This window comes from Drosophila yakuba, chromosome 2R (assembly GCF_016746365.2).
Source record: "Drosophila yakuba strain Tai18E2 chromosome 2R, Prin_Dyak_Tai18E2_2.1, whole genome shotgun sequence".
Classification (NCBI taxonomy): Eukaryota; Metazoa; Arthropoda; class Insecta; order Diptera; family Drosophilidae; genus Drosophila; species Drosophila yakuba.
In genome coordinates, this window is record NC_052528.2 from 8,361,843 (window position 1) to 8,379,522 (window position 17,680).

Genomic DNA, 17,680 nt, shown 5'->3' on the forward strand with positions numbered 1-17,680 from the left:
TGCCTGTTCCGCTGTCTGCCCGACGAAGGATAATGAAACTATGCGTCTGTCGCCATTTCGTTTGTTTTACGCTACCCCCTTCCCTAAAAGTTGCCACCCACTACGAAAAACCGGGCTAAAGTGCGCCCTCGGCCTTAACAGCAAGACTAGTGATTGACACCAGTCGGATGCCCCTGAAGCCGAGTGTCCACTGTACGTGGTTTCGCATACTCCCCTTGGCCACGCTGTCATCGTCATCAGGAGCAGCTGGATTCGCTGGGATGGGTTTTAGTTGGCTGCCACTGCTGCGGTCCGCCTGGTGGCATTTCAATTTCAATTTTAATGCCGGCTACAAAAAGGCGCAAATAAAACGTACGAAATCATCATTCCTCACTATTTGCTCAAGGTGCTCCGCCAGCCAAGGTGGCAAGAGCATCAGGGGATTATCGAAAAATTGCAGGATATATTTGTGAAATTGGTTCACCAAGTGGCATGTTACAAGAAAATCCTCCTGAGTGTAAGCTGTTCAGTGTAAAGCGTAACACAAAGACACCCAAGCTTTGTTTGGTGAAAGCAATCTAAAGTGATGAAGCTCATTCTTACTAGATAACTAAGAAGTTGCTTAAATACATTGTTTTTTTCTTTAAATAATAAATACTTTGTACAGTATAAGGAATTACATATAAGGAATTAATATTTTTATTTGGCACTTATTTACATAGATCTTCAATGCCCAAAGACAATATAATATTTATGGAGCAGATATGTTTGGATACACTTCATGAAACAGTGGTGGGCCTCGTTTATAAATCTGTCACAACAAATTGGTTTTCAAAAGACGAGGGAAACTGGTGGGAATAGCCACAGGGGAACGTTGGTTCGGGAAATAGAATGCAAGAAAGCATTGGTGATTGAGCGATTTAATTGAACTCAAGCTGTGATCTATGTCAAGAAATATTTAAATATTTAATGAGGCGAGGAATAAAGAAATCTACCGAAGTGCCCCAACTGGGCATGACAAAAGCCAATAATTTATTCTCATAGCTCTTTCAACACAAGTGAAGAATACTTCGCCTCTTCATTTGGGCACCGTAAATTCCATGAACAAAATTACGCATACGAAGCATCGCCAACCAGAAGTGGAAGCATTTTCGCCATCCGCCAAACTGACAATTCGATTAAGTTTGGCATAATTGTAGCTGTGAGTGCTACAATTATCAGAATATTAAATCGCGCTTTATCGCTGGCGACTATCAGCGTATTAAAATGTCAATTAAGTTGAACATTTCTTCCTGTTTGACCCACCGACCCCCTCAGTATCCTGATTGCCTTCAGGTGGATTCAAATTAATGCGCAACATTTTGTTTGTGATTTATTTGTTTGGTTTCAATTTTTATTTGTGTTTCTGAATCGACGTGCTATTTGTTATTTGCCAAAGACTTTCAGCTGTTCCTATTTAGAGCCAGAAAATAAATACAAATAAAATGATATTTGCACCATAGCACTACATTTTATCGCAGCAAAATATCAAATAATATTTGCTACATTGAAACTGATTCAAATTTTGTCATGCGACGTGTGATTAAATCTCCGTGATGTGAATAACATAAAAAATACATTTTGCGAAAATCAACAGCCATTGTGACTGACCGCAAAATCAATTTCAATTGTCAACAAAGTCAAAACACGATGAAAATCATACAAAAAGCTGGAGAAAAAAGAGGAAAACAGAACCCAAACCGAGCAGGAAAAATCATAATATAACTTTTAGCAACATGCCAGGACAACAATAAGAAAGGAACTTTGCCGTCGGCAGTCGAACAGCGCCAGGAGTGGAAAAAAGAATTCCACAAAAAGTTTGCCACTCTTTTTGCGACTTAAGAATCAGCTAGCTGAGCACTGGCCAAGGACTCCGAGGATGGCCAGGACAGGTTGGCCAGGGGTCGGAATCGGGATCGGAATCGGGTTTGGTTTGGTGCTCGGGTTCGGGAATAAGAAAGGGAATGGAATTGGGCTTGGGACTGAGACTGGGACTGGGGCAGTGCGTGCCTTAAAGTTTTTGCGGTTTTTGCCCAGACAGCAATGCAGACGGAAATGGAGATGGAGACGTGGATGTCGGCGAAGTCGTGCCGGGCAACTAATGAAGCCGTTCTCGGGCAAAGCTTAAATCCAGCTTAGGAAATCCACCTGAGTCTTGAGGAATCTCCGGTTGCCACACTTTAATTCCAGCAGATTCATTTAGATTTTTGTAAAACAAAAAGAATCCTGATGACCTATGAACACTAGGTAATCTCAATCACGTTCATTGCTAAAATTTCCTTGTTTGCCAGGCACTAACGCGTGTAAATTAACTCTGATTCTTGAATAAAATGTGAAGAGTATTGATTTTTGAATTTCGCAATGTGATGCTTTAACTAATTAAATTTTCTTCTATGATTTAATTAAATCTTAAATAAACATCAAACATTTGCGAAATTTAATTAATTCGTATGCAAACAAATGTGACACACTTTTTTGCTTGCTGAGCGTTTATGGAATGATTAAATTTTAAATATTTATCGAAATTGTCATTGAAGAATTAAAGTCTATGTCCTTTGTGTACAGTTTGAATATGAATTTCTAAGAGCTTTATGCTGAACTAAATAGTAACCATATTTAGTCAGTCAAAAATTTGTAATTATTTTTGGGCTTCTAATGTGCATTGCTAACTTTCGTAGGAATCGATAAAGGGAAATGCAATTATTTTGTATATTTGAGTTCCACCCATAAAATAAAATGCGCAGTTCCTTGTGTGTGTAAATCAGGCGAAAATTGTGACCCAAACATCCGGTGCCAAGTATTTATTTGTGCAACAGGAAGAAGGTTGCGAATTCCGAAGAATGAACAGCAGAGCAGGCGGTTTCCCACGGCGGAAATTGATTTCGCTCCGAGGGCAGAATAAGGAGCAGCACTGGCACCTACCCAAAAAGGCTAAAGGACAACACAACGCACATTTCCTGCGACAAATTTGCCAGGCAAAAGGTTGCGGACAAAGTGGAAGTGGAGTACACGGAGTGCTCCTTTTAAACGAACTTTGGCTTTTTGTTTGGGGGACCAATTTATGGGTCTATCGAGTTTGTGTCGCTGCAAAAAGTTAACTAAAAGCGTCCATAAAGAAGGCAATGCCTTTCAATTTTTAATGGGCGAGCAAAGTATTTGCTTCTCGATCGATAAACCGATATGTCATAAGCACTTTTGCGGAAAAATTGACCTGTTGGGCGGACATAAATATTGGCCACATCAAATTCACGTACAATTTCGATGTTGTCGTATGGCATTTCATTCGATATTAAAATTTATGCGCAGGTCAAGTCCACACATTCCCCCACACGGAGGATCTGAAGCCCATGTCCTGCAGGACCAGGACATGCCGTTGCTGCTGTTTTTGCTGTCCAAATATTTATATTCATTGTGTCAGAGTGTTAAAGCGATAAAATGCAGTGTAAATACAAAGCAGCTAACCCAATTCCCCCACATTTCCCTACATCCTTTGAGGTCCTTCTGGTCCTTTTGTATGATTAGTTTGGGATGGGCTGGGCCAGGGCGGTGCCACGCCTACTGGTCTCGGGCTGTTGACCACAGCAACCATTCGAATTATTCATGCATTTAATTTTTGTGTAATTTGCAGTAGAATTTCGGGTAACTAGCAAAGCAAAGCCAACGAAACCTAAATGTTCCATCCTCACAAGGATTTCTTCCCCACTGCCAACGAATCCGTGTGTTCGGGTTTCCCGGGCTGGGATTTGTTGGCCGTGTGGAGAATTTGGGTGGAATCGGGCAGTGAAAGTGATTGTGGGTCTACCAAAGGCTGCAAATGGTTTGCCTTCTGCGGCAAATGTTCGAGATGAAAGTAAGCTGGTGTGTCCCGCATGGATCATCTGCGGAAGTGCAAACCAATATTACTAGAAATTTCATTTCATGCGGACAGAGAGCACTGATAAAATAAAAAATACATGGCGTTGGATAAATATATTTTGGCCTTTCTCACCCGAATGAGTTTATTAATTTAATACTCAACAATGAAGCCAATTGGCGACCAAAGTGCATGCCATTTCTAAAATAAACTGCTATACCTACCAATTCTTTGGCAATACCTTTTTAATGTATGCACACTAATCCTTTGATATAAAAAGGATCAAAACCACGACCATGGGATTCAATGTTTATTTAAATGTATTTATTTATTTATTTACAGTAGTTGTATGTATGACATCAATTGTAGTGCTAAATTTGCTCTCTTGACATCAATAACTTTATAATTTCTTTATTTTCTAACAATTGAATAATATTTGGATTTATCTGTTGGAATTTTCGAAGCTTTTCAAATTGTTGTAGACTAAAGCTAAATCCCAATCATGAAATTAACGATAAAATCACTCAATCTGTTTCGTGACTCCACCTGAGTTTTCCTTGTACCATCAACCTGGCTAATCAACAGGACAAATACAGCAAATAGCTTAATTTGTAAGCCTTTCGCTGGCAAGACAGCTACGTGCAACTACTACGGTGAACTAATTAAAGCATCCACGACCACGCTTAAAGTAGCAAAAGTCACACAATCAGCCAAACGAATTCGAATCGGAGTGGGAATCAAAATCAGAATCGCAAGACCAGAACCAAAACCAAAGCAAGCTGCCAAAGCTCTTCTCACATTAATTATTTTTGCATTACAAATATCGAGAACGTACGGCGACTTGCAGTTTGCAGGAGTTATGATAATTTTCAATGGCCAGAATTACCACCTCAGCAAAGAGCGCTACAGAGCAAGAAAACAGTATATACTTAATATGTATGTTTGTTATAATAAAATGTTAGCGATTTAAAGTAGATATTAAGGGTAGGGGTAGGGAGTGGAGAATATGCCACCCCCAATCTTTTGCTTTAATATTTTGTAAAGGCACACTTCGTATTTTATTTTTATTATAGATATCAGACTACGTGCTATAAACCGATGCATTAATAAAATTGTAATGACAAACGAATGTACCCAAAGCTAGGTGGGGCTACTGTGTAATATCGAACACTATTGCTGTGCATATTTTCAGCTACCTAGCACTTTCATAAGCTCCGCTTCTTTTCAATCAGGCTAGTCAATCAACGGAGTCTATTCAGTTTTTCTTTGTGTAGTATTTTGAGGTGAGTAGTGTGCAGAGATCTTGTAACTGGGTAACTACGAGCAGTAAGTACCTGCTGCTGGTACTACGAGTAATTTCCTAAATGATGTTGCACCGCTGTGGCATTATCTTGTTTGTTGCCCTGGCCTTCCAGTCTCGGATGATAATTTATGCAAAATATATGTGAGTGGAGACTGAAATAGTCCCCTTGCCCCAGCAACTCCCCACCGCACATGATATGCATAAAGTTTCGTCCGTTCCACCTTCGCTTACAAGTTGCATGCCAACTCACCTGAGTTGATGTTTTGGCCAGGCCAAAACGTGGTGCTGGCTGGGTTATAACCCGGTCCGCCTGGACGGGCTTGTTGCTGGTGTCTGTGTGGTCCAATTTACACGATTTCACTTTGGCAGCTTCCCAGCACCCGGGTATCGTAGATTCTAATGCCTCCAACGGCATCGGCAAAGGAAATCCCCGTATTTATGGTTAGTTGGTTTCATCACTCCCCTCCTCGTTGTGAAATAACTAGACCAAGATTGCCGTATGGTAACCGAGTACTATCTTTGCTCTGCTGCTATGCACTTCACCATCCATCCACGTCGCATCTACAGTACTTAATTTGCAAATACACAGTTGATGGTAAAAAATGATTTCATTCACCAGGAAGAAATTCATGTAGGCGTTATTACTAAAGAATAATTTATTTATTACAACATCTAGAAGGATTTATTCAGATTTTGTAAAAAAATAAAAATAAGAATTCAATTCTACCTAAAAGGGTCAAGATTTTTGTCTATAAGTAGAGATATTAAGCTGCACCTGAAATGTTCGAAATTAGTGTACCTATTGTGCTTTCATCAATCAGCCGAATCAGATGATGTCTTACAAATCGTCTAATAATTTTGTAAGCTCCCTTGCTTAATTGTTCTCGACGCCGGGCGAATTACCCAAACTCCTGGCACTTAAGGACTCGCTCCTCTCACGCATCCATTATCGCTGAGCGCTTTACAAGTGTTTAACGTCTAATTAAGTGGCTGCCGTGGATGTGGGTGCGGATGTGGATGTAGTTGCAGTTGCAGCAGAAGCGCAAGTAGATGTAGCTGGCGCCCAAGTTTGTTTGCCAGGCTACTTTGGCCGCCGAGCAGCTCGAGCAACGCGTTTTTAATTAAGTTTTTGACACTTGCATTTGGCGCCCACGGGCGGGTTGGTGGTGGTGTGCCATCGTCCTGCCTTTGATGGGATCGGATGGAACTCGATGGATCTGGAGTGCTTTTATACCTAATGCAGTTTCAAGCGATTGAAGTCGAGTTATTATAAGCTAAATTATATGCAATTAAGAGACGTTTGTCATGAGCGAGGTCTGATTAATCGGAAAAGATGTGCCTGCATCTTAGCACTAGAAATGATTGTAAGGCATTAAATCAGCTGAACAAGACTAAGCGCTGTACTCGGATACTCAGATACTCATTACTTAGGGAGTGAGAACGGACATGGCCAGATCGACTCGACTAGTGATCCTGATCCAAACCATTTATACTTTATAGGGTCGAAAGAGCCTCCTTTTCCACACTTTCCAATGAATCTAGCATTCCCTTTTACTCTACGAGTAACGAATAAACAAACAAACGAAATCATTAACTAAAATCATTAAATTATTAACAAAAATTATAAAATAATCAATATTTTGAGTACTGTGTGTTTGTAGTACAATTTTAGGTTCACTTTAAATGAGAATAAAATTGTAATTATAGCTTATTGCAAATAATATGTATAGATATATTTTCCCTTTTAAAGCCCAGGTTCCTCACTTTTACCACTAAATGGAATGTTTCAGATTTAAACTTACCAAATTCAAAATAAAAATGTTAAGAGACAAATCTTTTTCATTTCATATAGATTTTAAACTCTCTTTTTACTCCCCGAAAAGCACTTGCGGCTGCCTTTGATGAACACCTTTGACTTGCCGCCAAACTCTTCAAATCCAGCTGCCCTCCACCCAGCTCCAAGCTCTTAACCCACATCGACCCCATGAAGGATGCACAAAGGCTCTGCGAACTTTTTTGAGTTTCATCCTTTGTGTTCGGCCCTCGGCCTTTGACAATTTTCGCTTTTGGTGTTTTTACAAGTTGCATAAAATAAATGAAAAACTGCTTTTGGCCCTGCATTTCCGTGCTTAACCATCGCACGCAAATGAGCGAAAGTCATCGGAAAACTCAGCACCAGCCAAGCTCCTTGGGAATTGCCTTTGATGTGCAGTTGGCGGGATAACCTCGAGGGAGGAGTTGGCACCTCCTTGGCATATTTCACAAATATAAGCACGGAGGACAGGACAGGTGGAAGGAGCTGCTGCTTGGTTTCTGCCTCTGACACTTTGAGGCGTCAAAGTGAAGTGAGCTGGGGGAGGATGGGCTGGATTGGTGGCGATGGGTTAGACATCTGGTTGTGTCAACAAAGGGTTTAAGTATGCGGCTTTAGCCCTGCTCGGGACTCGCCTGTCATTGCATTTAATTTCCGGCAGCCGGATGTCCCGGATGATGGTAATGGCAACGCCAACGCCATCGACACATCCCCAACAGCAGCGGCTGAAATTGGAATTCCTTGGACCCGAAAACTGGGTCACAATTGTCGAAAAACGAGCCGGCAAACCAAGAAAGTTCCATTCAGATCGACTCGGCGTGGTATTTATGTGACATTTTTATAGCGAACATTTGCTCCTCCGTAGGACCCCGACTGCCAGGCCCCCTATAGAATATCAATATACGAGTGGGGATAGGAATTCTTTCAATCCCCCCGCCCCACTCCGCCGGTTTCCTGTCGGGGGGCCTTGGCATCTCCCTGACATTTTTATGTTTTATTGTTCGAGTTTGTCTTTCATTCTTGCGTTTCGGGTCGCCGAGACTCGGGAAATATTTGAATATTAAAGTGATTTAGTGGCCAGCTGAAAAATGGTGAAAAATCATTTGGAAGGTGAAAATACACGCTTTTCTTTCCCCCAAATCAAAGAAAAGAAAAAAATAACACGCCTCGCCTCGCTCCATGTAATCCATAAAACGTTTTAATTAATGACTACAATATGTGGCGTTGCAGCGGCAACGTTTAAAGATCCGACCCCCGAAATGTCCGGGCTAAGAAATTGACATTCGTCTGCGATTTAGGTGTCTGTGTTGGTTTTCCACCTTTTTTGTTCGGTACTCCAGAATTATTCGAACGGAACATGAAACGGGCGTTCACTGTTCGTCGGTGTCGCTTTTCTTGTTGTCGTCATCGTTGTTTTTAATGCCAATGAGTTATGTTCTACATTGCGTGGGTGTTAAAATGGTAAACCGAATTGAGCATAATCTGGAAAATGTTCTTGATGGTCCCAACACTGCCGAGATCCAGTCAATTAAGTTGTTAAAAAAAATTAAAGCGCACTCGGAATGGATTTTCCTGTTTACGCATTTAAGAGGCGATGGAAACAGAAGCTAAAACCGTAAGATGTCATATTCTACTGCACTTACAATACGTATATATTTCGCCCTTTGAGTAACCATCGAAGACCAAGGAAATAGTTACCTGATAATATTATTAATCTAACAATATTATTTGTGCAATTTGTGCTATATCTTACTCATCGCCATGCTCCTATAAAACAAACAACATTGTTGGTTATTTCAATTTGGGACGTTTACCTAGCATCCAAATGAAAAGCGTGACAAATTGGCATATCGATTTGCATGCTTGGCACACCTAACTATCCCTGACCCAAGAAATCCTGTCTGCAGATCCAACTTCTCAGGCCCGATGACGTGACAGGCCTGAGAAGGGTTGCGTATCCGTTGCCCCAGGAAAGTGAGTTCCTTTTTAGCTGCAAGCCGCTCAATTTCAATCAATCAACTTCCACCGATGCCCCCATATCAAACTCTGGGCCTGGTGGATGGAGAGTGGCCACTTAGGCATCACAATCCCTCAATTCATATTCCAAACAGAGTGCGAGAGGAGTGGGAGATCTCGGCAAAGTTTACACAAATAATTTGTGTTTATTTTAACGGCTACAGGGCGACGCTTATAGCCGAAAGATCCGTCCACCCTGGCCAAGTCCTTGGAGCCGCATATTCCTTGGCTCCTATTTCACCATTCGGGCAGCTGTGGCGTTTCCCACGCGGCACTTAATGGAGGAGCCCCCGAATCGGGACTCGAGTGCTCAAGGACTCTGGAACGGGACTGCTGATTATGCAAAGGAGCGCGACGCGCATCAGGCAATAGAGTGCTCAGAGAGCTGCTCTTGTAATGCGGCCACGCGGCGTATGCTTAATGGCGGAGTTAAAGCCTTAAATCAGAGTGCTGGGGGAACTGAAACCGAACCTGCAGCTGAAGACCCTGCCAGCCATCTGCCCACTCGAGTGGCCAGCCAATTAGCAGCATTTGGGCACGCCCGAGTGGTAAACATAATTTTGCGTCTAACCGCAGGCGGAACTGGCAAAATCGCATGGAATGGATATGGCCGAATGTCCTGGCAACGTATCCGATTGTCGACTTGCGGCTAGCTGGATTCCTAAACCATTCGGAGCACTTTGCCCTCAAGGATCTGTGCGGCCTCGCTCGGCTCATCGATATCGAGTTATTAATGGCTAATGAAAAGATAGCGAGTACGGTCATGAGTGGAAGAAAAGTTACCAGCGACTCAAGTGGCAACTTAATTTGCTAAACAATTTCCATTTGCATGAGTCACCCTGGAAAAAAGGGTCGCTCGCTCAAGTACCCTACAAGTTAATAGTGAACTGGGAAAACTTTCCAAGGTTACCAACTTTAATAAAAAATAATAAAAATAAGCTTTTCTGGAGAGGAGAAACAAAAGTGGTTTCTATTCTGTTTTAATAAAAACAATTTATTAAAATACACATAATAAATAGCCTTACACAATCTATGGAAAATGCCTATAAAAGTTCATGATTAACACATTAAGACATTACTCTAATCGGATGAATTTTAAATTCCTCTCAAATGAGGATGCTTGTGGGGTTTCTGCTTCCTGACTGTCTTTTGAATATTTTATGGCAATAAGCGTGCGAAATTTGTTAAATTCAAGTGGCCCCAAACCAGATTTGCCATCGCAGGGTATCTGTCAGCTAGTGCCAGTGACATAAGTTGCCTGGCAGGCACTGAAATCAGTTTCCGGCCACCAGAGCTCACTCCAGTTGGTAGTATGTATACTACGGCATCCACCGACCCGGCCAAAATCCGCAGTAGTTTTTTGCTCGCCCTCGTCGCAGTCGTTTGCCTTTCGCCTTTCGACTTTCGGCGCTTTTCTGCTCGTTTTGTCACGGGATTTAAATGCAAATTTCTGTCGACATCGACGCACTAAATGCGACTTGCAAATTAATGAAATGAACCTTTAACTTGAGTTTAACTTGGCGCCATTTTAGCCGGAACGCGCGAGATAAGGCGCCACCAGCTAAGAAGGCTAACAGCAATTGGAGCATAAACAGCAACAAAAACTGCTAGAATGGCGCCCAAGTTTAAACAAAGTTGATTATGCATGCATTAGGTTTCCACAACAGTACAGAAAATTTGGCAACGCTCATTTCATAACCACGCCCCTGCCACGCCCCAACCTCCAACCGCCCACCACCACCACACCCACAGGACCACAGAATTTTGACTTTTGCATTTTGTTGCGCAATTTCAGGGCGAAAGTTCAAGTTGTCTATTTTCGGGGGCCTGGGCTTGAGTTCTGGGTTTGCTGCCGGCTTGTTCCTGCGGCCCAGAGCTTTAGTCTAGTTTATAGGGCGGAAAGTAGGGGAGCACTTTGGTGAGTTTCCGGTCTAATATTCGTTAGCCTCTGATATATAAGGGGGCGAAAATGTTTTATGGTCATGAAGTGCGAAAGTGGAAAGTATGGGAAACATTTTGAATGGCATAAGTTATGGCCAATGGCCATTGGTTATGGCCATTTGCTTTAAATGTTTAGTATTCAGTAAGTAGTAGATGGGTCAAAACAGAAGGACTCAGTCCAAGGAATAACTTATTTGCAGCGAATTTATGAAAGCGGATTGCACAATACACATCTGATTGGAAAGGATGACTGAAAAGAGGAAACCAAATTTATTTTCTGCGATTTGGTGTGAGGTTTCCCAAGCATAACAAAATTAATAACGACATTCGAATTGGGGCATTATGATGGAATAGGAATGTATGCATATTATTGAAGAGAATAATCAGCAGACGAGTAAATCCAGTGGGGCCTTAAGACGCCATCTCTCAATTTCCTCAGCTGAAATTAAATCTGAGCCGTCTGACCCAATAAAATACAGCTTAAAGCGATTGTCGAAAACGCCCGTTCTCCTGCCTGAGCCACACAGTTAATTGTGTCCTTCTTGCGGTGGCAACTCAACTTAATCGAGGACATAGCTTATGGCAAGTGTTCCGCTAACTGAGCTTTGCTCCCGGCCATCTATGGCTCTATTAGCAGCCTCAATTTAGAATGCTGCCAGCGGGAAATAATTGCTTTGGCACACACGCCACCACCCACCGCCACCCACTTTCGAGCCACCCATCTGCGATCTCACAACGCTTCCACAAGCCACAGCCACCCATTCGACCTCGCCCACATTGTGACCCGAAAAAGTTGCTCCACTGCCAAATATATAAATGGCAGGGCATTTAAAATTTGCACAACTTTTGCGCTCCGATGCTTTAACTTTTGACACCTACGAGGGGCAAATAGTACGACCTCGAAAAGCGGAATCCCAGACCGGAACTGATGGCAGACCCTCGGGCAGAGGTCCTCCCACCTGCCCGCCGGCCACCCGGAGGAAGCAATGAATTCATTCATTTGTTTACTCGTTCAAGTGGCAACTTCATTTTGTAAACACTTTCGTTTACATACAACTTTTGGCCCTACAAAAAAGCACGCCGAAATAAAACCTGCGAGCGGCAGAAGGGGAGCTGCCCCGAAAACGGGTTAAAATTGGGGGATGGGGTGTTGGGTGGTTTGTGGGGTTTGTGGGGTTGTGTAAGGCAGCCCACAAGTTACATATCCCTTAACACACAAAGTCGACCGTCGACCACTGGCTGGGAGAAGAAGAGGGGCGCAGGAGGCAACAGGACCCACAATTCACAACCGGGGCGTCGACATCAACGATGCACAGTGTCCTTTGGGCTCAGCCAGAAACATAAATAAGTAAGCAACTGTCGAAATATAAGTCGGTTTAGCTGATCAAAAATATTAAATGTGCAGTATTGCTGCTAAAATTGCTGATAATATTAGGCATCTTTCGAGAAAAATGATCAGAATGTTTTGGTAACAGATTTGATTGGGGAATAACTATGTTTTTGAATAGAAACTATATTTGATTTTCGTGGCCTAGAGACCGCTGGCGAATTTGGCGACTCTGGAACGAGCGCAATGGATAAAGTTTCCAGCGCGATACCCCACTCAAATAATCTCTTTTCGTGTATTTAATTTCAATATTATTCTGCCACAGTGCCCCACCGAAACTCGTTGCTTTCTGCGGTTCCCCAACTGCTTTGCTATTCTGCCCCCGAATCCGAATCCGAATGCAAGCGCCAACGCAAACCCAAACTCGAACCCCTTGGGTGGCTTGTAGGTGCGTGGAGTTTCACAGCTTCGCTCGGCAGCTTTTGAGGGAAAAGTTTCGTGTTTTACTTTTAGTTTGTGGCTTTCCTGGTTTTATCTTCAACTTAATAAAATGCCGTCAACAGTTTTAAATGCAAATTTGGCAGTTGCAGTGTGCGTGCGCATGCAGTTTGCACTTATATCTCTGCGCTCTGTTCCCCAAATACTCAGTGCAAATGATTGTGCGCTTAGCTCGCCACGAGTCTTTAAGGACCACAGAAACTCCTTCCTTTGGATCCTGTGCTCAGGAATGTGTCCCCAAGGCGGCTTTAAGAAATTTTATCAATTTCCCTCGGCAAGTTTCTGTGTAGCCCGAAAGTTTTAAAAGCGTGTCTCCCACGAAGTTGGGGTTGCGAAATAGTTTTGGGGCTGACTGTTGAACTGGCGTCTCTTACCCCAAATATATGTTCTTAGTTAGGCATTAGTTGTTGCTCCTGTCATTGTTTTGCTGGTTTTGGCTGCCGGAAGGTCAAGCCCGGGCTTTTAGCCTCCTTCCTGCTTGAATATATGTATGTATATGGCCTGAATGCCCCTCTATTTTGCGGCTGCTTGGGAATTCAGAGAAATGTTCACAGTTTGTACCAGTTAATGAGCTGGAAATGTGAACTTTCAAATGTTTTAACTATTGCTCTCTGGATGTTCGCAAACTTTTAAGGGATCTTGGATTAGGGTAAATGGTGCACTTTAATTAGATTGCTGAATAAATCCCAGTTGGAAGGATCATTCTAGTCTCCTTTTGACTGCAAAGCAGAGTTAAAGCAAGTTTAAGAATAAACGCAACATAATTACCGGGATGCTAAGTGCAAGCTTTACTATTGGTTTATTTTTAACACTCGGAAAAGTTGCTATCGAAACAATTGATTTTATTTTTCTGTTCTCCAAAAGAAACACAAAAACAGATAATCAAAAACGAACAATCCAATTATAATTTTAAATCCACAAAAAAACAATAACAAAAATTCCCCAAAAGTGTCAAAGCAATCATAAAAAAAAAAAAAGAAAAAAGTGAAAAAGTTTATGGAAACTTTTATGACACGTACACACACCGAACGCAAAGGACACCAACAGGGTCACAATGGAAGGAAGCCCACTCGGAACAAGGACTTCTAATTAGTGGGGGTAGCAAAACGAGAAGCTCACAAATTTATGATAATAATTCAACAAACAAGGACTCAAGCCTAGCTTCCAGCCAGGCCAGAAAGGGAGGGCAATCGAGCGAGAGGAACAATGGAGAAATTATTTAAATATAAACAATAACAAGGAAATCAGAACAGAAAGAAGTTCGTTCGCATATAAAGTAATTAAAAAGTTTCCTGCACATTTATGGCATTTATATATGTTTATTTAAATCTCATTCGGGGGCGTCAAAACGAAAACAACAAACGAAACTTTAGAGCTCCACTTTCGAGCGGAATTCAATTACGAGGAAATATTTTTTTGGTTTTTTCTTCTTTTTATGTTTTTAACTGAAGGAGGAGGGTTCATTTGGGTAGATGGGTTAATTCAAAACGACTGCCTTAAAGCTTAATTGACGGCTATCAAAGCGCGGTAATCCTAGACCATAAAAAGGGCGTATGGAGAACAAAAGTCGTATGCAGGGAGCGACGGAGCGGGAACTGGGTCACCTGGCTTTGTGCATAATTATAGGGACCCCGTGGCGTATGCTTAATCTGGCTAAAAGTGCACTTAAAAATCATTCACGTTCGCATTTGCATCTGCTTTAGCCATTCCGCAACCACCCACCTGCCCCTCCCTTAGTCACTTTGTTGCCAACTAACGAATCTATAAAACAAAGGCGAACACGGCAAAAATAATAGCAGCAAAGCCAACAAAGGCGTGCGGAAAAACAAGTACTTTAACTAAAATATGGCACATAAAAAGCGGAACTGTGTTACTCGTGCAAAAATCTCCTCGCCAAGCGGGGAAACATGGAGCGAAAAATACATAGAAATGCTAAAAACAATGAGCAAAAATGCTGTTCTGAAAACGAGCTAAAAACGAGCTAAGAGCAGCATTTCCGCTTGGTTTGACTTCCACGGCTCTCCACTACGGTGATGGCGATGACGATGACTCTGACGACGACGACGACGATGATGATGCTGCCCGGTCTGGAGCCCAGTCTGGTCCATTGTGGCCCCACAATTGCCAACTGCAAGTAACTCAAACAAAGGGCGCCAAGGAAGGCGGAGCACGGCAGAAGCCAGCTGCTTGTTGCACTTAAAAGCCCCGCCAAATGGGGTTTACTTTATGGATAATAAGTTAATTCGCTTGTAAATAACTTGGTCAAAGAGTTTTGGCCAGCTCGCAACAAAGCTCAAGTAGGCTGGAGATGGGCGAAAGTGGCTTCAAGTGCGTTCCATTGTTTAGGCTGATGCTTTGAACAAGCTTCGAATCACAAATATAGAGAGATACGTGGATGGCTTCTTTCAGTTATTCTATTATTATTATTATTTTTATCAGCTAAAAGTCATCAAGCCAAACCAAAAAACCGATTTGCATTTCAAATGAAACCACCATTGGGAAATGGACCCAAGCCGAGTGGTGTAAAGTTTCCCCGCGGCCAAGACAGTCTCATTACCCCACGATCCTGAAAATCCTCGCCTTTGATATCCTAACCCTTTTTGGTGTTCCATTCAGCATCTGCATAGCTAACGAATGCAGCTGGTCCGTCTAATTTGTATCCCAAAAGCATAATTCAAATTTTAAATTGCACCGCCATTAATGCAATCGCCCAAGTGCTTAGTTAAAAGCAAATCCAGCACGCAACACCGTCCTATGAAATTTCGCATTCACAAATTCCGCATAATTTTCGCAATGTTTATTTATGCATTTTGTCGCGACGAATAAAATGATTCGTGAAACCCCAGTTGGCGGTGATATCGCACCGTTTTTGGCTATTAGCGCTTAGGAAACCAACGAGTGTTGGAGGTGTTTTAGCTGAAAGCGAATGCAAATTAACAAACTGTTTAAATAGCAGATGCTGTACCATCCATCCCCATCTCCGTAATGCGAGGTTTGGGTTCGTGGCTAATTGAAATCCAGCGATAAATATTTTCGAAAATTTAACTGCACCTTTTTGTTGCTCACTAAGAGCGGTGCAGTCGTTTTAAAGTCCAAATACTTGTTCCTAATTAATTGAGTTATTTCCACAGCCTATTTTAATATCACGCAAGCTGGGCATAAAAATAAATGAGTTTAAATATATGCATGCGATATACGTAAACGTTATATTTGATCAAAAAATGTCAATTAAATGGCACTTTAATATTAAATTCATAAACGAAACACGACGACTATGTGCGTGCGTGTGTGTCTGGCATACATTGCCACATAAATTATTTAACATAAAATGGGGACGAGCAGAAAGTTTTGCAATTTCCCTGCCCCGCCTCTCACGCCTACCACACACACCGCCCACAGATGTTCTATAGATGCGCATAAATATAATGAAATTAAAATCAATGCATACGTTGCGCATACGCCACGTTAACTGTTGCTCCTCGGAGAACGCCCCCTACCGGACAGAAAGGAAGGTTCGAGTTGGTAGTAAACGTGTTAACGACCTCCCCGGCAAAAAGTTCTTGCCGGCTTGCCTTTTTGCCTTTGCCTTCTCGCATTTTTGGTTGCGTTGCAATTTCATAAAAATTAAATAGAAACACATTTCTGCGGCGAACGGGCGGGAAGCTGAACGGAAACGGGCGAACGTGGGCGTGGCAGCCATAGTTGCTCTCTGCCTGCCCGAAATTATGTACTTAATAACAGCTTCAACAACTTTGCTTTATGCGATGGCATTTATGAAAATGCAAAACCCCTTTCAGCTGCTCTTTGTGCCGAGCCACTTGAAAAGTGCCAGTTTTCCATTGCGCCCACGTGGGCAGGATTCCTGGGTCTCCAGGCTCCGGCTCCTCCATTTCCCACGGAAGGCAGGAGAGGAATGTGTGAGCATTGTGCTGGGTCGTTGAATGTTGGGCTGCGCCACTGCATCACGTGGAGCAGCTTTTCCTGCTCGTTATTGAAATTTAAGTGCGCTGAATCGCAGAAAGTTATACCCATAAATTTGCCAATACGAATGCTAAATTGTAGCCAATATGTATATTCCTGTGGCAAATATTAATGATATTAAAGCAGTTATATTAGTAGGTTTCTGTTAAGTTGTTTATTTCATTAACAAATGAAAATGAACTGAGGAATCGGAAATATTTATACTTTATATTTAATTAGCATATTAATAAAATTGCAGCACCAAAATTAATTGGTTAAAACATTGTTAATTTCATCTGCAAAGACACCCCCTTATTAATGCTCTATCTCTAGCAGGGAACAGTCGTGTGGATGTTCGAATTTTCCCCATTCTTGTATAATTAATATGAAATTACATTCTCAGCCAACATTCCTGCATTCATGGCCTCTAATGAGTTCAAAAGTCAACTGCTGCTGGTGCAGCCCCGAAGGCTGCAAAGAAGCCCCACATATGAAGACATTCATTTGCATTAATTGATGTCAAATTGTTTCGCCTGAATGCCAGGAACTTTGTTTCGCAGGCCCGGAACTTCCAGACAGTGGAAAATACGCAACGGTTAGCCCCGAAGACGGCCCAAACATTTAAGCCAAACGTCTGACCATGGTAAATTGTTCGGGACAAAAGCGTATTTCCCCGCCCCATCCTGCCAATTCACTCACGTCCTGAAGCTCAATGGGCCGCAAACTCATTGGAAATTATTTGTACGTCAAATGGCTAGCAATTCGATTCCTCATCTGCCGCTGGATGCGAGGCTAATGCCAAATGTTTGCCACATTAACTCGATTGGCCGACGTCCAGAGCCCAATTGTTGGCTGCATAATTACCAGGCGATGAACGTGAGTCGGAGAGCCATGGAAATTAAACTAAAGACGAGACAATTTGCTCGAGGTTTGGCCTTCAATGTCTTCATT